Source organism: Zerene cesonia, chromosome 11 (genome assembly GCF_012273895.1).
Source record: "Zerene cesonia ecotype Mississippi chromosome 11, Zerene_cesonia_1.1, whole genome shotgun sequence".
In the NCBI taxonomy this organism is placed as follows: Eukaryota; Metazoa; Arthropoda; class Insecta; order Lepidoptera; family Pieridae; genus Zerene; species Zerene cesonia.
In genome coordinates, this window is record NC_052112.1 from 811,429 (window position 1) to 831,391 (window position 19,963).

Genomic DNA, 19,963 nt, shown 5'->3' on the forward strand with positions numbered 1-19,963 from the left:
GATTGGCTATATTTATCCGTATGTATGTCCTCAACAAATCACTACGTTTTATATTGGTAGTGTCTAACCAATGAGAAATTCCCTGGACTGTCCTTCACCTTCCCGACCAGACCCATAATGATAGTCACAAGCCATCGTTATATCAAGATCCCATCCATGCAAATTGATGAAGCCCATAACAAAGTATCTGTTTAAATCTATGATTTCCCTCGTCAGTGTTTTGAAACAGATCAACTCTAGACCATTGTGGCACTTAACCAAATTAGGAAACTGCCAATAACTAACATATTTTGTACGTAAACGGAATGGTATAACTAGACATACATTTGAACATCATTTAAATCTAAGACAACTCAATCGCCGCTTTCCATATAAAACTTCCCATAACAGCATCAAACAAAGCTATATGAATCATAATTCATCCCAACGTTTATAGCTCGTCGATTTTATTTGTATGCAGAAACAACAAAACGCCAATAAATATAATGGAGTGAATTATTTTGTGAGTTGTAAATCACCGCTAAAAGCATGCTGGATGAACGTCAAATAGCTGTCAGTGGTTGTCAAAACAATTTTCGGTTAATAACCACTTGACAAGCAATTGGTTATTTTGGTGTCTTACTGTGATTTCAAGGTCTGGGTGTAGCGATAGTGAAATTTAAGTCGCGACACAGTTAACACTGAATAACCACTGTTATTCGGTTTACTGTGGCCGGGTGTGATCCCCCTTTCCAAGCGATGAGTCGTGGGTTGTTAAGTTTTGAGGCTAAAGTCACAGAAGCCTTCGGCTTCAGTATTGTATGAGTTGAAATTTGGAATTAAAACAGTACAAGATTCAGGGTAAATGGGCTACTTTTTGAACCAGCTCGTTAATGGTTAGGCCACCACGCTGGCCAGGTGCGGGCTGGCAGATACAGTCGTTAGAGTGTTATAAATGTCTGTTGCTGATTTCTTGCTACTTATAATATAGCATAGTTATTTTATATTCCCAATTTCTAATCTGATTAACTTTTTCTCTACCGATGCAAGGAAAGTAAAACGACAGATATTTAGAAGCTGAATTTATTGAATGTAGGAGTCGAACACGCTTCGCATGCATTGGGTCAGCTCGCGCCTGGGAAGTACCACACACAGAAGACCTACAACGTAAAAGAGCAGCCTGTTAGTATATATACAAATAGTAATATTTTTGCCTGGTGAGTGGGGGAGCCGGAGGTCCCTATCATTTTCCTTGTCCTACTAGTCCTTTCGTTTACTCCTCTCGTCGATGCTTTCTTTATCCGTATCCAAATTAAATTCGACCATCCATTTGTACAGGCGTAAGATCTAATGATCTGCGCCTTTGCCAATGTTCCTGGGCGATTGTAGAACTTACCCGCAAGCGATCCAGCTCGATTGCGACTGTGATATAAAAGAATGTAATGAAAGTTTATTATCCTATGCCCTTTCCAGAGTCTTGAACTGTCTCGGTAACAAATTTTATCCAAATCGGTTGAATGGTTTAGGTGTGAAGAACAAACACGCAGACAGACAGCCGAGCTTTCGCATTTATAATTTTAGTTTTCAGAAAGTCTATCAACTGGTATTTACCTCGCCTCAATCCATCAGAAGCGTCACAAAGTTTGGTTAATACCAACTTGTATAGTGTTTCATTAAATATTATTGTTTTGTTTTAAAATAATTAACTCAAACACAAATAAGAGATAAAATAAATTCATATTCTTTAATCTGATTTTCGAACTTTCTAGAGCTGAGATATAGAGATGAGTTAGCACTGATTTTCATGGACAGTTATTTCCTATATGGAAACACTAATACTGAAATGAATTGCTTTTTGTATCATACTTCCAACTTTGAAGTTTTTTTAATTTTTGTAATCCTACTTGATATTATAAATGCGAAAGTTTGTAAAGATGTGTGTGTGTTTGTTGCTCTTTCACGCAAAAACTATTGAACCGATTGCAATTAAATTTGCTACGTAGACAACTGGACAACTGGAATAACATATAGGCAACTTTTTATCCCGATATTCCTACGAGATACTTGCGCGGGTGAAACCGGGGGGCGCGTCTAGTGATTTTATAAAATGCGGAGCGCAGATGGTAAAAATTAAAATTTCAGGGGATTTTAGGATTTCCAGAATAAAAACTATCCATGTACAAAATTTCATCAATATCGGTTCAGTGGCTTAGGCTTTTGTTTGTTATCTTAGTAGGAATGATGATTAATGTTTAACAAATTATATAAGTAATAATTAATATTGTATTACGTAGAATTAAATGTTAGTATATATTTATGTTTATTTGGGTAGGTGTATGTTTATTTTAAATGGCAGTCTTATCCAAATGAATTCCTAGAAAATGTAACGGATAGGTAAAGTGACTTGCAGATAACTGTTCCATGAAATTTCATGTAATTTCGTGTAGGGATCTATTTATCACATTTTAAATAGAATTTCTTTCAGAACGAAACTTAATCGAACTCACGGATTCATAAATTACTTCATTAACACAAAACTTTAAAACAATGTAAAGTGCGAAATAAACTCTGCTTCAGTACGCACAAACATCTTTATTTCGTGTACACACATATTATATCTTATAATGTAGGACCAGAGTTTATTAACTTTATCGTATAAACATCGACGTGTTTCATCAGCCGACCTAATAACTTCAAATATTATGATGTTATAGGCACTGCGACTCGTGCGAGCATTGCACGCCCCAACTTAAATTTATAAATAGACTGCACATCGCGCCTATGTATTTAACGCAAGGAGCTTTTTCAGTGAGGCCGCCGGCCGCCCAGTCGACGCGAACTCTCTTGCGCGCCGCCCGCGCTCCAACCGTACGGCGCTCCCGCCAAAAACAACTGTCAAACTCGATTCGATATTCGAAATTTTCTTTTTTTCGCTTTTCGGCCCGCGGCGGGAAGTCTTTTGGCGCGACCACGATTTTGACATCAGTGAGTGCTAGCAACCGAACGTTTCAGCTAATCACCGCGCGTAACCGTGTTTCAAAAATAAAACGTTGCCGATTCGAAACCGGAGCACCTCGAAGGTTAATGACAAAATAAAAAGCGTGCATTAAATTGTGTCTGGGCAGACGTCACAGCCTGGATCGTCCTTTCGTGCCTGCACGTAAGTCGATGATGAGTTTCCCGTTCAGCGGAAAACGATGCGAAAAGTTTTCATACGTTCCTATGTTCAAACTCAGTTAATATCAATCTTGGAGAGGTATAATTTAAAACAGACATCATAATTTGGCCCGAGCTGGAGCTCGTCAAAACTTCGCAGATGTCTGGGCTCCGCTTCCTTAATCATAGTATTTCCTAACCTTAATTGTCTGATTTTTCATGCCGAAGCAATTAGCGTGTTTCGAAACGCTATACTCATAGTTCATCGCACCGGCGTTTGGACAATGTTGACCCATATCGGAGTAAACCACGTACAGTGTGTACACAGATTACTGCCACTAATCATTTTTTGAAGCAACGTCCGAGGCTTGTAAATTTTCTCGCTTCCACTGGTATGTTTATGATACTGGATTAATCTTGCTGTAATTTATGTCTTATTTACATATTTATTGGCGATTTGTATTGGGAATAGGGATAGTTCATTATTGAAATACGCTTCTGCTTTTAAGATTCCGTCGCTGAGAGGAAAAAATATGCTCTTTGTCGTTCTGTTTTGCAATGTTTAGGTTATATGTATTCTAGAAAGATTCCGTTTTATAACTGAGCTTATTTTCTAATTCAATTTGATTTGTTATTATTGTTTGAAAACGAAAATAGGTTGTATTATCCTTCGAATTAGGTTGATAATAATTGAGAGAAGTATGCGATGACTTAAAATGTAATTGCAGATTTAAAAAGTTATCTCTAAATGTGGCTAAATGAACTTTTCCCTAGAATTTTCATGAGGCAAACTTTTTTGCTGGAGTTTTTGCGAAAATTGTGGTATTATAATAGATACATTTATAAATTTACGCGATATGTAAAAGGAAACCTGGACTTGTTTTTTTTTTTGGTAAAATTGGGAATGACAAAAATATACATTTTTATTTTATTATAAGAGGGTTACGATTTAAAATGTGAACAGCTAATCTCGGACCTATGAAAATATTCTTGTTCATTAGGAAATATAGTAAAAAAAAATATCAATTTTTTCCTTTACCTTAGAAACTTGAGCATATAAATACTTGAAAATATATATATATAATAGCTTTTACAGGTGTGGTGATTACCAAATATATGAATCGGACTATTTTAAAACTTATGACATATTTTGACGGGTTAAGTAAGGTTACGTTACAGTTTCAAAAACACAACACGATTGCTAATATTTATATATATTAGAAGATTTGTTTGATTGAATCACAATGGTCAATTTTTCTATTTCTTCGTAGACTATTTTGGTCTAGCTGGCCGCCTCGGCTTCGTCCATATTATCTCTTCGTTTCTTGTGCCTTAACAAAAATTAAAAAATCAACTGAACTGATCGAGTCATGCCCGAGCTTAAACGATAGCAATGCATTTGGCGTTGCGTTTTATTTTTTACATGTCGCCAAATATTCGTCCAAGTTAGGTTCTACTAGAAAATCTATTAAGTCAATTAAATTAATTTTGATTATACCTACCTGTATGGTATCGCTAGCATTTATTTTCCCGTTACAGACTGTTATAAACATACAGGAAGAAACGAGAAAAGTCTGGTGCAAATATTAAATTGATGGCCATATATCAAACAAAGGACAAAATCAAAATTGAACACGATTCATAATCTACACGAAACGTATTAACCTCGAACAGCTTGTTGCAACAAATGAGCTCCATGAATCCGCAAATATAACATTAGTTATACCAAATTGAGACATTATACCGTCAGCTCATTGAATAGGCGCGCTCACAAGCCTAGCTTCCGTTTAAAACGTTTTCCGCGTCAGCGAAAGGGGCAAGCACTAAAGAAATAAAAGTTATAACCCTGTGATCTTGCGTCACGACGATTAGCCATTCAAACGCAACATTAAAAACTTGAAAAGAATTACAGCGGATCATTCGTCAGAACCAACCTCACGTCGTGCTTGTTTCATAATGCCGCAATAAATACGCTTATTTATTTTCAGTGGAACATAAAAAACTTTTTCCTCATTAAACCTCCTTGGTTATCTAACGTCGACATTATGTCCTCATTTCCCTGTTTCCGAACGCTGCTTATTGACAAAATGGCCGCTTATCTGTGGTCCTTTCTGTTTTCGCGCGCTTTCCTCTGTCAGTTGTAATGGCCGATTCGATTGATGTTAGTTGGCACCCGTTGATTGATATAGAACGACCGCAGTTATGAGTGCTAGATGGTGCTTTAAACGACGCTAAAAGATATAAAATAAAAGTTATAGCTGGAACTTTCACCCGTAAAATAAATATCAAATAAATAGCGTTGATATGAAGCGTTGAAAAATGTACCGTAATATTTTCCCAGTTTCATCGGACATAGCTTTAGATTTTGTCGACATAAATGTGTAACACGATAAAAAAAATTGTCTAAAAATATTTTTGTTTCTGTTTATAATTAAATTTTATATTCATAGTTTTAAAATATCCGAATACAGAAAAAATCATCGGCAATGATTGTCTTAACGACCATTCTATTACAAAGTACATGCAACTACTCAAGCTTTTTAATATAAGATAATTAGTTAACTACCTGATTTAATTATCTCAATCTTTAGTAACACAATAAATGCAAAAGTGTGTTTGCTTGTTGTTTTTCTTTCTTTCGCGTCACAAAGGATTGATTTAGTCAAATGATTTTTGTGCCTGCGAGAAAGTGGTATGTTTGAAACAAAAGACTCAATCGTTCTACAAAATCTCAACGAAAAAATGAAGGCAACACTGCATACTTTTTTGTTTAAATGTTCATTGTACATATATAATATGTTTTGCTACGTTTAAAATAATACCAACAGCAAATTCAATTTCCATTTTGTTCCCGAAGAAACCATCAAATGTATCCCAATATTGCTTAGGACTGGAGTTCTTATCTCGTTCTCTTATTTCTGCCATTCAACGAACTGCTTCATTCAAACATGCTTCTAAACAAAGTCTAGTAAATAAGTGTTTGGGTTTTAGTTTTATTCTGTAACAACCTCAGAGCTATCAATTGCTCGTCACATATATTCATAGCAATTTTATCGCTTTGCTTAATATCAAAATTTACGGAACCACGGCTTCCTCCGCTAATATTTATATATACCTTGACACGATTTCTATGAAATTATTTTTTGCATATTCGCTAAATTCAGCGAGAGTTTTCCACTCTTTCAGGCAAAGAATGCTTATGTACAGTGATTATTTGAATATATTTTTATAATATCTGTGTTTCGCACAAAACGGTTTTTATATTTCGATTGACAGTGAACTTGGATGGACAGGGTATGACGTATTTGAAGAATTCAATCCGCATTAGCATTATTCTGGTGAGGCGGGTTTTTTGATTTTTGGTGTTGTTGAAATTTTGTTCATCTTCCTGTGAATTATATAAATATTATGACTGTGAGACGCCATGTCCTCTGTGGGATAGAAGCACTTCGATCGTTCTTTGATATGTTTTTCTTAAAATAAAAAGATCCTGTTACTAAAACAAGTATATTATATAATTCAATTATAATTGCGCTATTTGGATTACTTACACATTTTTCACCATTACCGAAAAAAAAATTAAATCTATACCACAGACTATCTTCTACCGCAGAAGTAATAAAAAACCAAAAAGCCAGTGGGAAAAAAATATCAGAAGCGAGCGTCACGTGTGTAGGTATTAAAGTCGGGCATTTACGTTTCTGCCTGATTTATGGGAATCCAATTGTATTTTCAGGTTCCTTTAACTCTGTGTGAGATAGATAGTGGCTCGGATGCAGATATATGACGTGGGTGCTTTTCTTTTGTTTGGTTTTGTTTTATGGTGTGTTTTTTAAGCTTATGTATATAGGCTATATGTTTAAATGTTCTTGTGTGATGACGCTTGCTGAAAACTGTTCGGAACGTCGTTTAAAAAGTTTGTACTTTCATGCTTCCTGTTACCGTGAGATGATCGGTAGTCTGGTTCTGTGGTGTGTTCTGTTCGGTGGTCTGATTCCTGTTACGTGAGAAAGGATATATGTCCTTTATCAGGTCCCTGGCTATCTTGAAATCAAATTTCGGCTAAATTGGCTCAATGGCAGGCGTGAAGAAGCGACAGATAGGCAGTACTTTTGCATATATAATTTAATTAGTAGGGACTGTATTTTGTTTAATTTTTACTTGATTTAACGATGCTAATTATTAATAACGTAATTTTCGAATTGACTTGTCTTAATGTGCTTTATTAGATCGATTCTTAATGGTTTATGTTTTAACTAGCTACGCCCCGCGGTTTCACCCGCGTAAGTCCGTATTCCGTAGGAATATCGGGATAAAAAGTTGCCCATATGTTATTCCAGTTGTCCAGCTATCTACTAACCAAATTTCATTGCAACCGGTTCAGCAGTTTTTGTGTGAAAGAGCAAACAAACACACACACATATAATATTAGTAGGATAATTTCACGACGTTCTTTAAAGAAACATTTGTTTGCTTTCCAAGCAACGAAACAGCAGAAACCGTATGTTCTTAATATAAAAAGCTTACAGATATCAAACTGTCGCAAAACACTTTTTACCTTTTGGCGGAATCCAACGTATCCGTAACAGCCATTTGGCATAAGTTCAGTTTTTTTAACTGCACTCCAGATTTCTTTAAAGTGCATGATAAATGAAAGGCTTAGGTCCAGAAGTTAGAATCATTCATATCTATGCAGTTGATGTATTCACGTATTCAAGATGATAAATCTAGACTTGAGATACGCGAAGTTTCGGAGCAATATGTGGATATATTTTTTAAATATGTGAGTCGGTTTATGTTATAACTGTATATGAAATTGAGTCCTTATTAACGTCATAACATGACTTTGCCATTTGGTTTTTAATTGGGCTGTTTTAATATGCTTCTAACAATATAAACGCAAATGTTTGTAAGTGTGGATGGATAGAGTTGTTTGATACTCTTATTACGCGACAACAGCATAATGTATCTGTATGAAATTTGATAAAGAATTATATTATAGTCTGGATTGGCACATGGACTAATATTGACTCAGGTACCACGCGAGTGACGCTATTATTGCTAGTACATCATATATAAATTTAGTCTCTGGTTGTTACTCCGCGATGGACTCTTAAACTAGTCAATGATTTAAATAATACTAGCTGCGCCCCGCGGTTTCACCCGTGTAAGTCCGTATCCCGTAGGAATATCGGGATAAAAGGTTGCCTATATGTTATTCTAGTTGTCCAGCTATCTATCGGTCGGTAGCTATAATCGGTTTAGTAGTTTTTGCGTGAAAGAGCAACAAACACATACACCCTTACAAACTTTCACATTTATAATATTAGTAGGATTAATAATATTTGCATTTTTATCCAACTTTAAAGGGATAGTTTATATTATTTCAATTACGATAAGTGACTACCCGGGTGGAGTCGGGGCGTGCAGCCAGTATTATTGAAAACATAGTACTTGTTGTCAGTTTAGTTCACTATCCAAAATACCTACTAAACCTCATTCCACTCCCACTTGGCCGCCATCAAAAGGCCTCGTAAATTCAGTAAAAAGGGATGAAAGACCCTTAATTTTTGCTTATCTAAACAATAAAGAATTGCCGCTTGACTGGCCTCATGCAAATCAAGTGTTCCAGCCGTGGATTATCGTTGAATATTTGATTTATCAGTTCTTTATACCAATCGGGTGACTTTCCTGAGTATTGGGAGCAGTAGTTTTGGATGCAATTAAAAGATAACTTTATGAGTTTGGGAGTGAAGGTCAATTTAGGATGTACATTAAATTTAAAATACTGTTCTGCTACGAGGTCTCTAAAGACAGCCAACATTAAAACGAATAACTCATAAAGTGGACAATTTGTGTACAGTTGGCAAAAAATATTTTTAATTTCTTTAATTAATTTAACTTCTTAGGTAAGCTGTCTTTGCTAAAAACTAATTTAAAGACATGAATTCTTAATTAATCAACGTTAGGTTTTTACCAAACCCAAAAATTCACCAAAAATTATAAGTATGATTACCATTATTAGCCATCAATTCATCATCAGTTTTATTACGAGGATTTATGGTCTGTATCGCTTCGACAAAGTGTCGGTTGTATATTTATTAGATGTCATAATTTGGTCTACTTTAACATTTTCTTTGCGATGTTGTCCTCTTACTCGAAGCATTAGCAATCAGAACCATGAGTATACAATTTAAAATATTTACATTTTTGTCAAGTCTCTGTTCAGTTTCTCAGTCTCTTATATATATATATAATAATCGCGTTTAAAATCCGTTAAGGGTCTTAAATTCTAAGTCTCTGTTCATTCAGAAGCATCTTAGCTAACAATCGAACCTTCTAGAATAATATTCTCTTATCGTAGAACAAGTCAATGCTATGTGGTCACCCTTACGCCAAAGCTTCACCACACCTTCTTCAATACCAGTTAATAATGTGTTTACAGCGATGTGATAATATTCGAGCGTTATCTGTAGACCGGAGATTTAATTCCAGTTCCCGAAATACATTTCTACCGAATGCATACCGCATGTGTTTATTTTCATAGCGCCCGATTAACTTTATGCGAGCTGGGCAAATACTGTTCATATAATCGTGATTGAGAATCGTTTCTTGCCTTTTATTTGATACTAGCATACCCGGCCACGCGTTGCTGTGGCTGTGGCTAATCATCATCATCATCATCATCATCAGCTCATATATGTCCCCACTGCTGGGACACAGGCCTCCTATGAGGGTTTGGCTGTGGCTAAATTTATTGTTAATTATAAATTATTGGGATAATCAATCGAAAGAAACTATCCTATATCTTAAGTTGGACCAAATTACACATAAAGTGCCAAATTTCATCAAAATCGGTTGAGTTGGTGAAGAGTTCGTTGGGAACATACATCATGACACTAGATTTTTATAAACGAGTATAAAGACTAGCCTGCCGGCCCGTTTCTCCGAAGTTAGACCGAGGTTCAATCTATACTAATACTAATAATATTATAAATCTGAAGAATTTGTTTTGAGGTTTGAGTTATCTTTGTCCTGATTAGAATCGCAAGGATTAAATATTATACTAACGTTAAGTCTAAGAGCAAGGAAGACAATTGATTCTATCACGCGTGCTGTTTATATTTTTATCTACTTATATTTATATGTTTTAATTCGTTCTTGTTAGCTTTCGTCTGTTCATTTTGTTAGATAAAGATATCTATTCAAGAGCATCAAAGAACAAATTTTCAACAGTAAATGAAACAATATTTTTAGACGCTAAACAAAGCTGTTTTAAAGTAATCTTACATATAAACAATCAAACATTTAAACAAACAACACTCTAAATTGTTTATATTGAGATATAATGAGATAAAAGCCCCTCAAATGTATTTACATTTCATGGGTTTTTATATCATATTGTAATTCCGTATCCAAAGTGTAAAGGTCCCTTTACATCTAAGACTTTGTAAGTTTGTCTATTTGTGTATGTGTCCGTCCGTCCATCTGTCACCAGGCTATATCTAATGAAACGTTATAGTTTGACAGTTAAAGTTTTCAAAGATAATGTATTTAGTTGCTGACTTATATGTTCGGAACCCATAGTATCGCGAGTCCGACTCGCACTTGACCGACCTTTTGATCTTATAGTTGATTTGTTGCTGAAGTAAACAATTCCACAAAAAGCTTTAACAATCATCTACAAATCTACAAATAGATACAATCTCCATACACAATCAGCGACTAAATAGTACGAGACCTACATTAAAAGCGTTATGTAAATTCCTAAATATTCACTGCAGAGAACGCTTTCATATAAATATATCCGTAATACCATTCGCGATGCATTTCTACATTAAAGCCAACTCCAGCCTCACGTTCCACAGATTAATTCAGCATAGTCTATTTTATGATATGGCAATAAAGTTCTTGATTATCTGTGGCAAATGTCAATCTCCATAAAAATAAGCGTGGCTTGACGATGTTACGGTAGACTGCGGCTGTAACATGAATAAGTTAAGTTATTTATAACTTTAGTAGCCGCTCTCTGACATAGTCCGTGTTTTCTTTGATTTTATTGCTAGTGGATTCTAGTGTTGCCTACATTTGGGTATAAATCGATAGCAATGGGTTTTTTAACCAACGTCGCAAAATCGGTTGAGCTTATTAATTCAACGGTCTTTTTTTGACCTTGTTACTTGATAACTGCATGGGTTATCAATTAATTGACGTATTTCTATTTGTGTTAAATAGGGTATTGTGTTTGGTCCAATTTTAGAATTTGGAGTGATACCTCTCTCCCAGGGACGTCGGTCATCCTTCTTATAGAAAATAATTATTGTTTACACTATCATAATATGAATTGTTGTGAATTCATCCTATTATAAATGCGAAAGTTTGTAAGGATGTGTGTGTTTGTTACTCTTTCACGCTAAAACTACTGAACCGATTGCAATGAAATTTGGTACGTAGACAGCTGGACAATTGGAATAATATATGGACAACTTTTTATCCCGATATTCCTACGAGATACGGACTTAAGCGGGGGAAACCGTGAGGCGCAGCTAGTGCTTTATATTTCTCCGAAAATTAAAATCTTATTTAATTGAGCTGTTAAAAATAAAATCTTAGCATATCCACTTATACTAATAATGGATTTGAATCATGTTTAAAACTGGAAGATCTAACGTTCGCTCGTAATGTCTCAACATATGTATACTTATATATTTAGATACTAAAACAAAAGTGATAAATGCAATATAAAAACTGCATTTCTCTTCCAGTTATTGAGATGAAAGTCGTCGAATATTTTTGGGGATGTGTGCATTGTCTTGTCTAGTCCACGTGTGTGTATATAGTTCACACATAAGGTCATAGGTTATATTTAGAAATTAAGTTTCAGCTGGTTTGATGGAGATGAGAACCGATAATGTGTAGTGGAGCCGAAGGGTAAGAACGTGCCTCGTCGCGAGAAAATAAATTAGAACTTATGCTAATTGGTGCTGATAATTGGATATTGTTTGATATGCCTCAGGAGAATACGTTTTACGCTTCATCTTAATGTATAAAAATCCAGTCTCATGTATGTTCCCAATGAACTCTTAACCAACTCAAGCGATTTTGATGAAATTTGGCATTTTATGTGTAATTTGATCCAACTTGAGATATAGGATAGTTTTCATTTCGATTAATTATCCCAATAATTAGCAATCTTAATATTTTTAATTATTACTCAGCCACTGCAATGCGTGACCGGGTGTGCTAGTTGGTTTATATCTATTGTTGTTTTGACATCTTTCCGTGAGGTTAGTTTGTCGTGTCGAAATTCGATGCAGTTAAAACAATGATTAATCATTTTTAACAAAAACTCAAACGTCTTTACATTACCAGCTCTAGACCAGCTACCACACGAGAGTCACCTTTCAAATAAAAAAACACCATCACAATCGATTCACTCAGTCGTAACTACTGAAGCCAATACTTTAAATAATTGATAGCCCCTTTTAAAATCAGTTGAAAATAGCAACACAGGAGATACAAAGCATTATTTAAAACAATTAAAAGAAGCGCCAACCAACGTCATTGTTTTCAAACGAAACAACTTGGTTTTCCCGCCATGTATGGTCTGTGACAGAGTGACATTCATTATACGAAGCTCGACGAACTGTGACCCTTAGGTTTTACTTTTCTCTAGAGTTATTTAGCTACAATGTGACGGACATTTCAGAGGTTGAATTAACAACAGTCGAGATTCGATTGCAATCTCAAAACAGACTGCGTTATTTCACGATTGCTTAATTCGTTTTAGAGAATAACATGTGATTATTTTTCATATTAAAAATAGTAACAGGCCAATATAATGGATATTGAAAGCTAAACATAGGGAGGAAGTTGGGCTCAGTTGGTTTATAATAAAAAAGAATGATTGAAATAAATGTGGTTGGTCTCCGCCAGCTTCACTACATCGAACGACTATTGGTTTTATTTATCAACAGAATAAAGTTTCTTTACGAATAAACATGCTTTATAATTAAAAACATCCTGTACGTAATTGTAATTTTACTATCTGGGTCATTTATTTTTATGTTTAATACTAATAGTTCGATTAGTCTGTCTGTCTATCTGTCTGTCCGTTTGTCATCAGGCTGTATCTCATAACTCATGATAGTTAGGCATTAAAAGATTGTATATATGTGTTAACAACAAACAATAAAAACCCAGGTTAAGTAGTGGTTGGCACGGTCATAAATTGGATGGGGAACCAATTTTTTTTGCAATTGCTTAGTACCGTGAGTCCGATTCGCACTTGGTCCATTTTATTCTTTATTTATAAGTAGCTATTTGAATTTACCTCATCCATCACCACTAACAAATGCTCCCATAGCCGAAACACCCAACCCATCACGTCATCCGCGTAACCGCTAACAAAACAAAAATAAACAAACACACAAGAAACAGTCCCCGGAAGAGCGAAATCATTTGACTCGAACCGCACTACAAAACTAATGATTGAATTAAATAAACGTAACCTTGTATTCGAAACCTTGTTCAATTATTTACCCTCGTAAATCGCGTAACGTGCGTACCAGTTTATTTTTTTTATACCAGTTACACATATGTATGGAGGAGATATACTCTGCTAGATGTTGAATGCTGCTCAACAGACGAGCTTTTCGAGCGAGGGATGTGTTTTAAAATGGCTCATTTAGCCTCGTGTACATAGTTTGCGTCATTACTTATTATAATGTGGGAGTCGAGGATGCTTCGGCACGAATTGGGGCAGCTCGCACCGGGGAAGTACCACACCCCACAGGAAACCAGCGTGAAATGGTAGCATGCAACTTTCGTACGGTGATCGGGGGAGCTGGAGGTCCGTTTTCATATCAGCGTATTCGCAAAGGCTCTACCTCTGTGAATGTTCATAGGCGGTGGTTATCACTACCATCAAGCGCATCATCAGCTCAGTTACCCTAACTATAGTTGTTGTTTCGAGTTTTGGACATTTCAACCGGATGTTTTAACACTTATATCAGCTTTCAGTTCATGCGAGAAGATTAACAAAATCATATGTAATCTAAAATTATATCTAAAAAACTTTCTTGTCATCATCAATCAAATTTTTCGTTTGATTTTATAGTTTTATTAATATTAAATATAAAGTTTTCCTTTTTTATTAATAACTATTATAGTTCATACATTAAGAGTAATTTTGTCGCCATTAAACTTATAACTTTTTAAGAAAAGTCATATCAATGATTAACACAACATTTGAACCATATTTAAGCAATAAAAATCCATCTTAACTTAATCATTTTGGTACATTAACAATATAGTTTATTATCTGTAGACTCAACAATAGGGCAACACTATTCCGTTAAATTATGTCAGCTCCTTGCCAACAATATGACAACACTATTTTAGAGCGAATTTACGTTTTTGTCAACGGATTATAAACTGTAGAATGAATCGCTCTGGTCGCAATTATGACCTATTATTTTCTATTTTTCATTCATATCTCTCAAGTCCGGCTTTTAGTAAATAAAATTATCTTTCAGTGATTTTAAATATCTGACCCATTTCCGGCGAGCTCGCAGCTTTTACATGTACATGTTTCACTTTCTATAGCTGTTTTTGTGAATTATTTATCAACGAAATGCCTTCGTAACAAATAAACCAATGATGTATTCAATGTTAGCTGAAAGGTAAACATCGCGCAAACATAAACAATGCTCGAATGTGTAGATAACCTCAAAATGTCAATGTCATCAAAAACTATTGCTGTTTAAAAAAACAATTCCATCCACATAACAAATACAGCGAACGAAAAATTGAAAAGCCATAAAACATTTGTTTCCCGCGCGCTCGTAAACTATATTTAAAACTAGCAACACCTATTTTTTCACCGCCAAACTTAACTCGCAGATAATCTCAAATAAATAACTATAAATATAGGTTTGTGTAAATAATTTAACGGCCACGTAAGATGTATCTATGTGATCGATACAAGTTAAATTGCCCTGATTTATATTCCGTCTTATTTTGTTTGAAATAATCGCTGTTGTATTTCAATATTAGTGCTTCCTACATTATTATATCTTTATAATGTTGATGATTCACTCGCAGTGTTTGTACATTTGGGTTGTTTCTGTGCACATTTTTCGGCGCGTAGCACGCAATTGCGTATATTGTAGTCGACTACAACTGTGTTGGTTAATAAGGCCAGAATAATTAGTATATTTCGTGATAATTGAGGTTTACGAGAGAGTAGTGGTTTGTATACATTCTCAATATACATTGTGTAATGGAATTAGTGATTTGGAAATTGTATGATGTTTTGTTATACATTCCTGTTAGTTAGGTTATTTTTTGTATCCCATTGCACTAATCGTTTTATTTATGGATAAACACTAAACATCAACCGTGAAAGAGACTTATTTAATAGTCTAGGTACGAAGGTTAGTACTCAATTTCGGATTAAATAGGGTTGTGTGAAATATGTTTATTTTAAATATCCGTTGCGTATTTTATGTTTGCAGTATGCCTTCACGAAAGAAGGAGGATAGTGTTTTTTGAGCATACGTATGTATGTGACTGTTAGTCCATTGCTTAGGTCTTACAACCCAAAAACCTTGCAACATGGATATCAAATACAAGATTCTAGAAAGACAATAAAACTTAAACGTTTGCGTATCCCGTAAGAATATCGGGATAAAAAGTCGCCTATATGTTATTCCAGTTGTCCAGCTGTCTACGTACCAAATTTCATTGCAATCGGTTCAGTAGTTTTTGCGTGAAAGAGCAACAAACACACACATCCTTACAAACTTTCGCGTTTATAATATTAGTAGGATATCATAAGGATAGTAGGATAATATTCATTTTTTCGAGCAACTATAAAAACTCATTTTGTTTATTACTAACATGCTGCATGCAACAATGCTTAAAAATTATGTTAGTACATGAAATTAAAATTTGAAATTATCTATAGAATAATATAATTTGAATTTGAAATTATTATTTTCTATAGAATAGAATAAATTCAAAGTACGTTTTAACCCATTGTGGCATTATCATAAACCGTTCATCCTCCTAACAGCCCACGATACATCAGTGTTACACCAAAAAGCATAATCCCCAAACCAAAGAATTGTTTACACAACCTGCCGTGTATGTAATTCAAGTTAAAAATAACATTGTCACAGCGTCAATGCCACTACACAAGGCCGGTGCAAACGGCTTGTAACGTATAAGCAAAACTTTTAATCTCCTTGGGAAATACTCATCTCATATTAACGGCTTAGCCTTGTGTAGATGACACTTGGCCTTCGGACATGCGATAAACGATTAGCATGGAAATTCAAAGATCTTTTGTCTGGCGTGATTGTGGCTGTGGCCAGTGTTGGAGGTTGCATTTGATGCTTGTTTTTGTTTTTATACAGTGGCTTGGAGGGGCCACTGCGATAGCAAACGGCAAACGGAAGGGGGTATTTTGAAGATACAGTTCGGTGTTTAACAGATGGACAGACAGACGGACAGCGAACAGTGGCGTAGCTAGGGGGACAAGGGCCTTGGTGCATAGGGAAAGAATCGGGCCCTCCTGCCCTCTTTCCGCCTTCCTCCCCTCTTTCAAAGCTGAAGTTTTAGGGCCCCCTGAGCTCCGGGGCCCTGGTGCACTGCACCACCTGGCCCTATGATATGACAGCGAAGTCTTAGTAGTTTGTCACTGTTTATCCCAGGGGATGGTCCGCGCTACACTACTGTGTTTATTCAGATGTATTCCTGTTGCCGCTATAACCATAATTAATAAAAAATCACAGTCAGGGTTGACACGGTCATAGATTGGGTGGGTGAATTATTTGTAGCATCTCTTTATTTACACGGAACCCGTAGTGTTGCGAGTCCAGCTCGCACTTGACCGATTTTTATGTTAAAGCCTATTATCACAATATCAAAGTAGGTTATAAAAGGGCTTGTAATGAAGAGAGACTGCATACAATGTGTAATGTGTACCCACTGCACGTTTTTGGTACAGCGGACGTGTGAATAGCTTTTATGTTTGCAAATTGAATGCATTTAATAATAACATTGCTAAAAATAAATAAAAACTTGAATAATTTGTTAGGAAAGTTAGCCGTCGTGTTTTATAACACACATTTTAGTTATATGGTAAACTAGACGCTCCGTGCGGATATCAAGATTCCTTTTTCAGCCCAAGGGAGCATTTAATTGGGATAAAAAGTATCCTATCCCCCAAGTCAATTCATATTTCTGTATATTTCATCAAAATCCGTTCAGTAGTTTCAGCGCTATTGATTGGTAAACATCCAAACAAATTCACATTTGTTCTATTAGTCTGACTATATTAATTAAAAGCATTCCATATTTTCTCTTGTCTGACCACGTTTTCTCTTCTGTATTTCTTCTAAATTCCTCCTCCAGGTGCTTGCTTGAATAAAATGTAACCCCTGCAATGGAAGAAAAAGTTATATTGGATAAAGCTATAATTATATCTATATTCAATAAAAACGAATCGTCAAATGTGTTGCTAAGCGTAACACAGCAATTTCTTTAAACATTATTGTAAAGGACAAGGAAGGTTCATATGGAGAAACTAGCTACGCCCCGCGGTTTCACCCGTGCTAGTCCGTATCCCGTAGGAATATCTGGATAAAAAGTAGCCTTTATGTTATTCCAGTTGTCCAGCTATCTGCGTACCAAATTTCATTGTAATCGGCTCAGTAGTTATTGCGTGAATGAGCAATAAACACACACACATCCTTATAAATTTTCACATTTATAATATTAGTAGGATTAGTAGGATAAAACGTACCACAGGTGGAGACGGGGCGGATCGCTAGTATACAAATGTATCTTTATAAAGTAAAACAGACCAGAGTCAATCATGCTACGTGAATTAATCAAATACATACACAAACAGATGCAGATAAAACTCAAACACCGACCTTACGGGCGTGTCGATTGAAAAATCGAATAATTTATTTTGAGAATCGATTTATATCCCGAGATAAGCTAAGTCGATCCATTTGGTATCGAATGATGTATCGGGATCGCCCTATCGCTCCTAAAATAGACTACAAGTGGGTTAAAACTCGGTGTTTTTGTATGATGATTGTTTAATCGGAAAACTGTTCCTTTTTAATATATTTTTAACACTAGTAGTCCACCTTGGCTTCGCTCCCCATCTTTCTCTCCATAAGAAACCTTGTGTAATAAATCCTCGATGAAGCGATTGGGCCATCGTTTGCACATTTTATTGTAAAGATTAGCACATAGTTAACGATGTAAAAATACTTTTTATTTCAGCATCAGACGAACCAGTACTCAAATATATGTTTTAATAATTCAAGTTAAAAAACAACTAATACAGTTTTAATGTGCACAAGCACAGAGAAATACCCGCAGTGTATATAAAACAGTAATTTTGAATCGATCGAGAAATTGACATTTAAATTTATTTATAACCTTATTGCGCAGGCCTCAGTCGTATTAAACACTAAGCCAATTCTAAAGAATGATAATCGCCTTAACTTTCATTTAAATTGAATCATTTTATCTTGTTAGAGTCATTTAATTTACTTCTACTAGCGGACCCGGAAATATAAAGTCTTAGTAAAGTATTCATTTTATTAAAGACTAGCGGCCCGCACAGGCTTCGCCAGTGGTTATCTACTGCTGCGCCCCGTGGTTTCACCCGCGTAAGTCCATATCCCGTAGGGGTATCGGGATAAAAAGTTGCCTATTCTTATTCCAGTTGTCCAACTGTCTACGTACCAAATTTCATTGCAATCGGTTCAGTAGTTTTTGCGTGAAAGAGCAACAAACGCACACACATCCTTACACACTTTCGCATTTATAACATTAGTATGATGTTACTCAGTTAAGGAGGTTTATAATGGTGAAAGTATTTTTGAAATCATTCCAGTAAGTATTTTTTAAAACATAAATATACATATATTATTTTTTTAACTCTTTGTCTCTTTCGATTAATTATTGAAGTCATACGCTAAATAACATCTTTTCAACCGACTACAAAAAAGTACGTTATCAAGTTAACTACACTTTTTGTGTATGTTACCTTATAGCTTTTTACTGAGTGAACTGATATGTATTATTCTCTTTTTTATTTGATAGCTGCCTGCTATATGGTCCCATTTAAATTTTATCTAATTCTATCAATTTGAAAGCGGATAAGTATTGTGTTTAAAAAGTTATACATCGAATTCTTCTATATGAAATCCATACCAAACAATTCATCATGACTCACACCTCTTCAAATGCATCTTCCTCGAATAATTCATAGCTCACCTAACAGACTAGTCCGTTCTACCAGAAACGGGGCCGTATCAACAGATTATACAAGAAAGCTCTCAACTTTAACTGTTCCATTCGAACGCATTGGCAAGCGATCTAAGGAACACTGAATCAATCATATTCTGACTGCAGATCAATGCATGGGTATTAGTATTTTAATCACTGGCACACAGGTTGAAATTGCTGCAACTGAAACTGCTACAGATGACTATTATACTATATAAAGCTACACACCCACTGACTGACTGACATCGCTTTTCTCGGAAACCGGGCGAAAAGTGGAGATAATTTTGACACGAACGTATAGAGGAGCCGCAATCGACCCGCGGAAAAATATAGAGAACTCGCGTCGCTCGAAGACCAGCTCGACGCCCGGCGGCCCGCAGAATCGGTGGCACCTGGAGGGGGGTTGTTCGAACAAAAAATGCTCTAGACTATCGGCGATCACCAGGCGCGTCGAAAAAATGGCTGATTTCGCGAAAAAAAGATGGCCGCCATACTTTGCCAAAATCGC

General features: G+C 35.5%; 1 protein-coding gene across 7 annotated transcripts in view; it reads left to right on the forward strand.

Annotated features, from left to right (window-relative positions):
• LOC119830403 (innexin shaking-B) overlaps positions 1-19,963 on the forward strand; it is a 125,412-nt gene that overhangs the window by 62,758 nt on the left and 42,691 nt on the right. The window contains exon 1 of one of the 7 annotated variants that reach the window (XM_038353415.1): positions 2,822-2,964. The exons of the other annotated variants lie outside the window; for them this stretch is intronic. The gene's annotated coding sequence lies outside the window, so the exon portion shown is untranslated. Of the gene's footprint in view, positions 1-2,821; positions 2,965-19,963 lie in introns of those variants that run through there. 7 annotated transcript variants of the gene reach the window in all.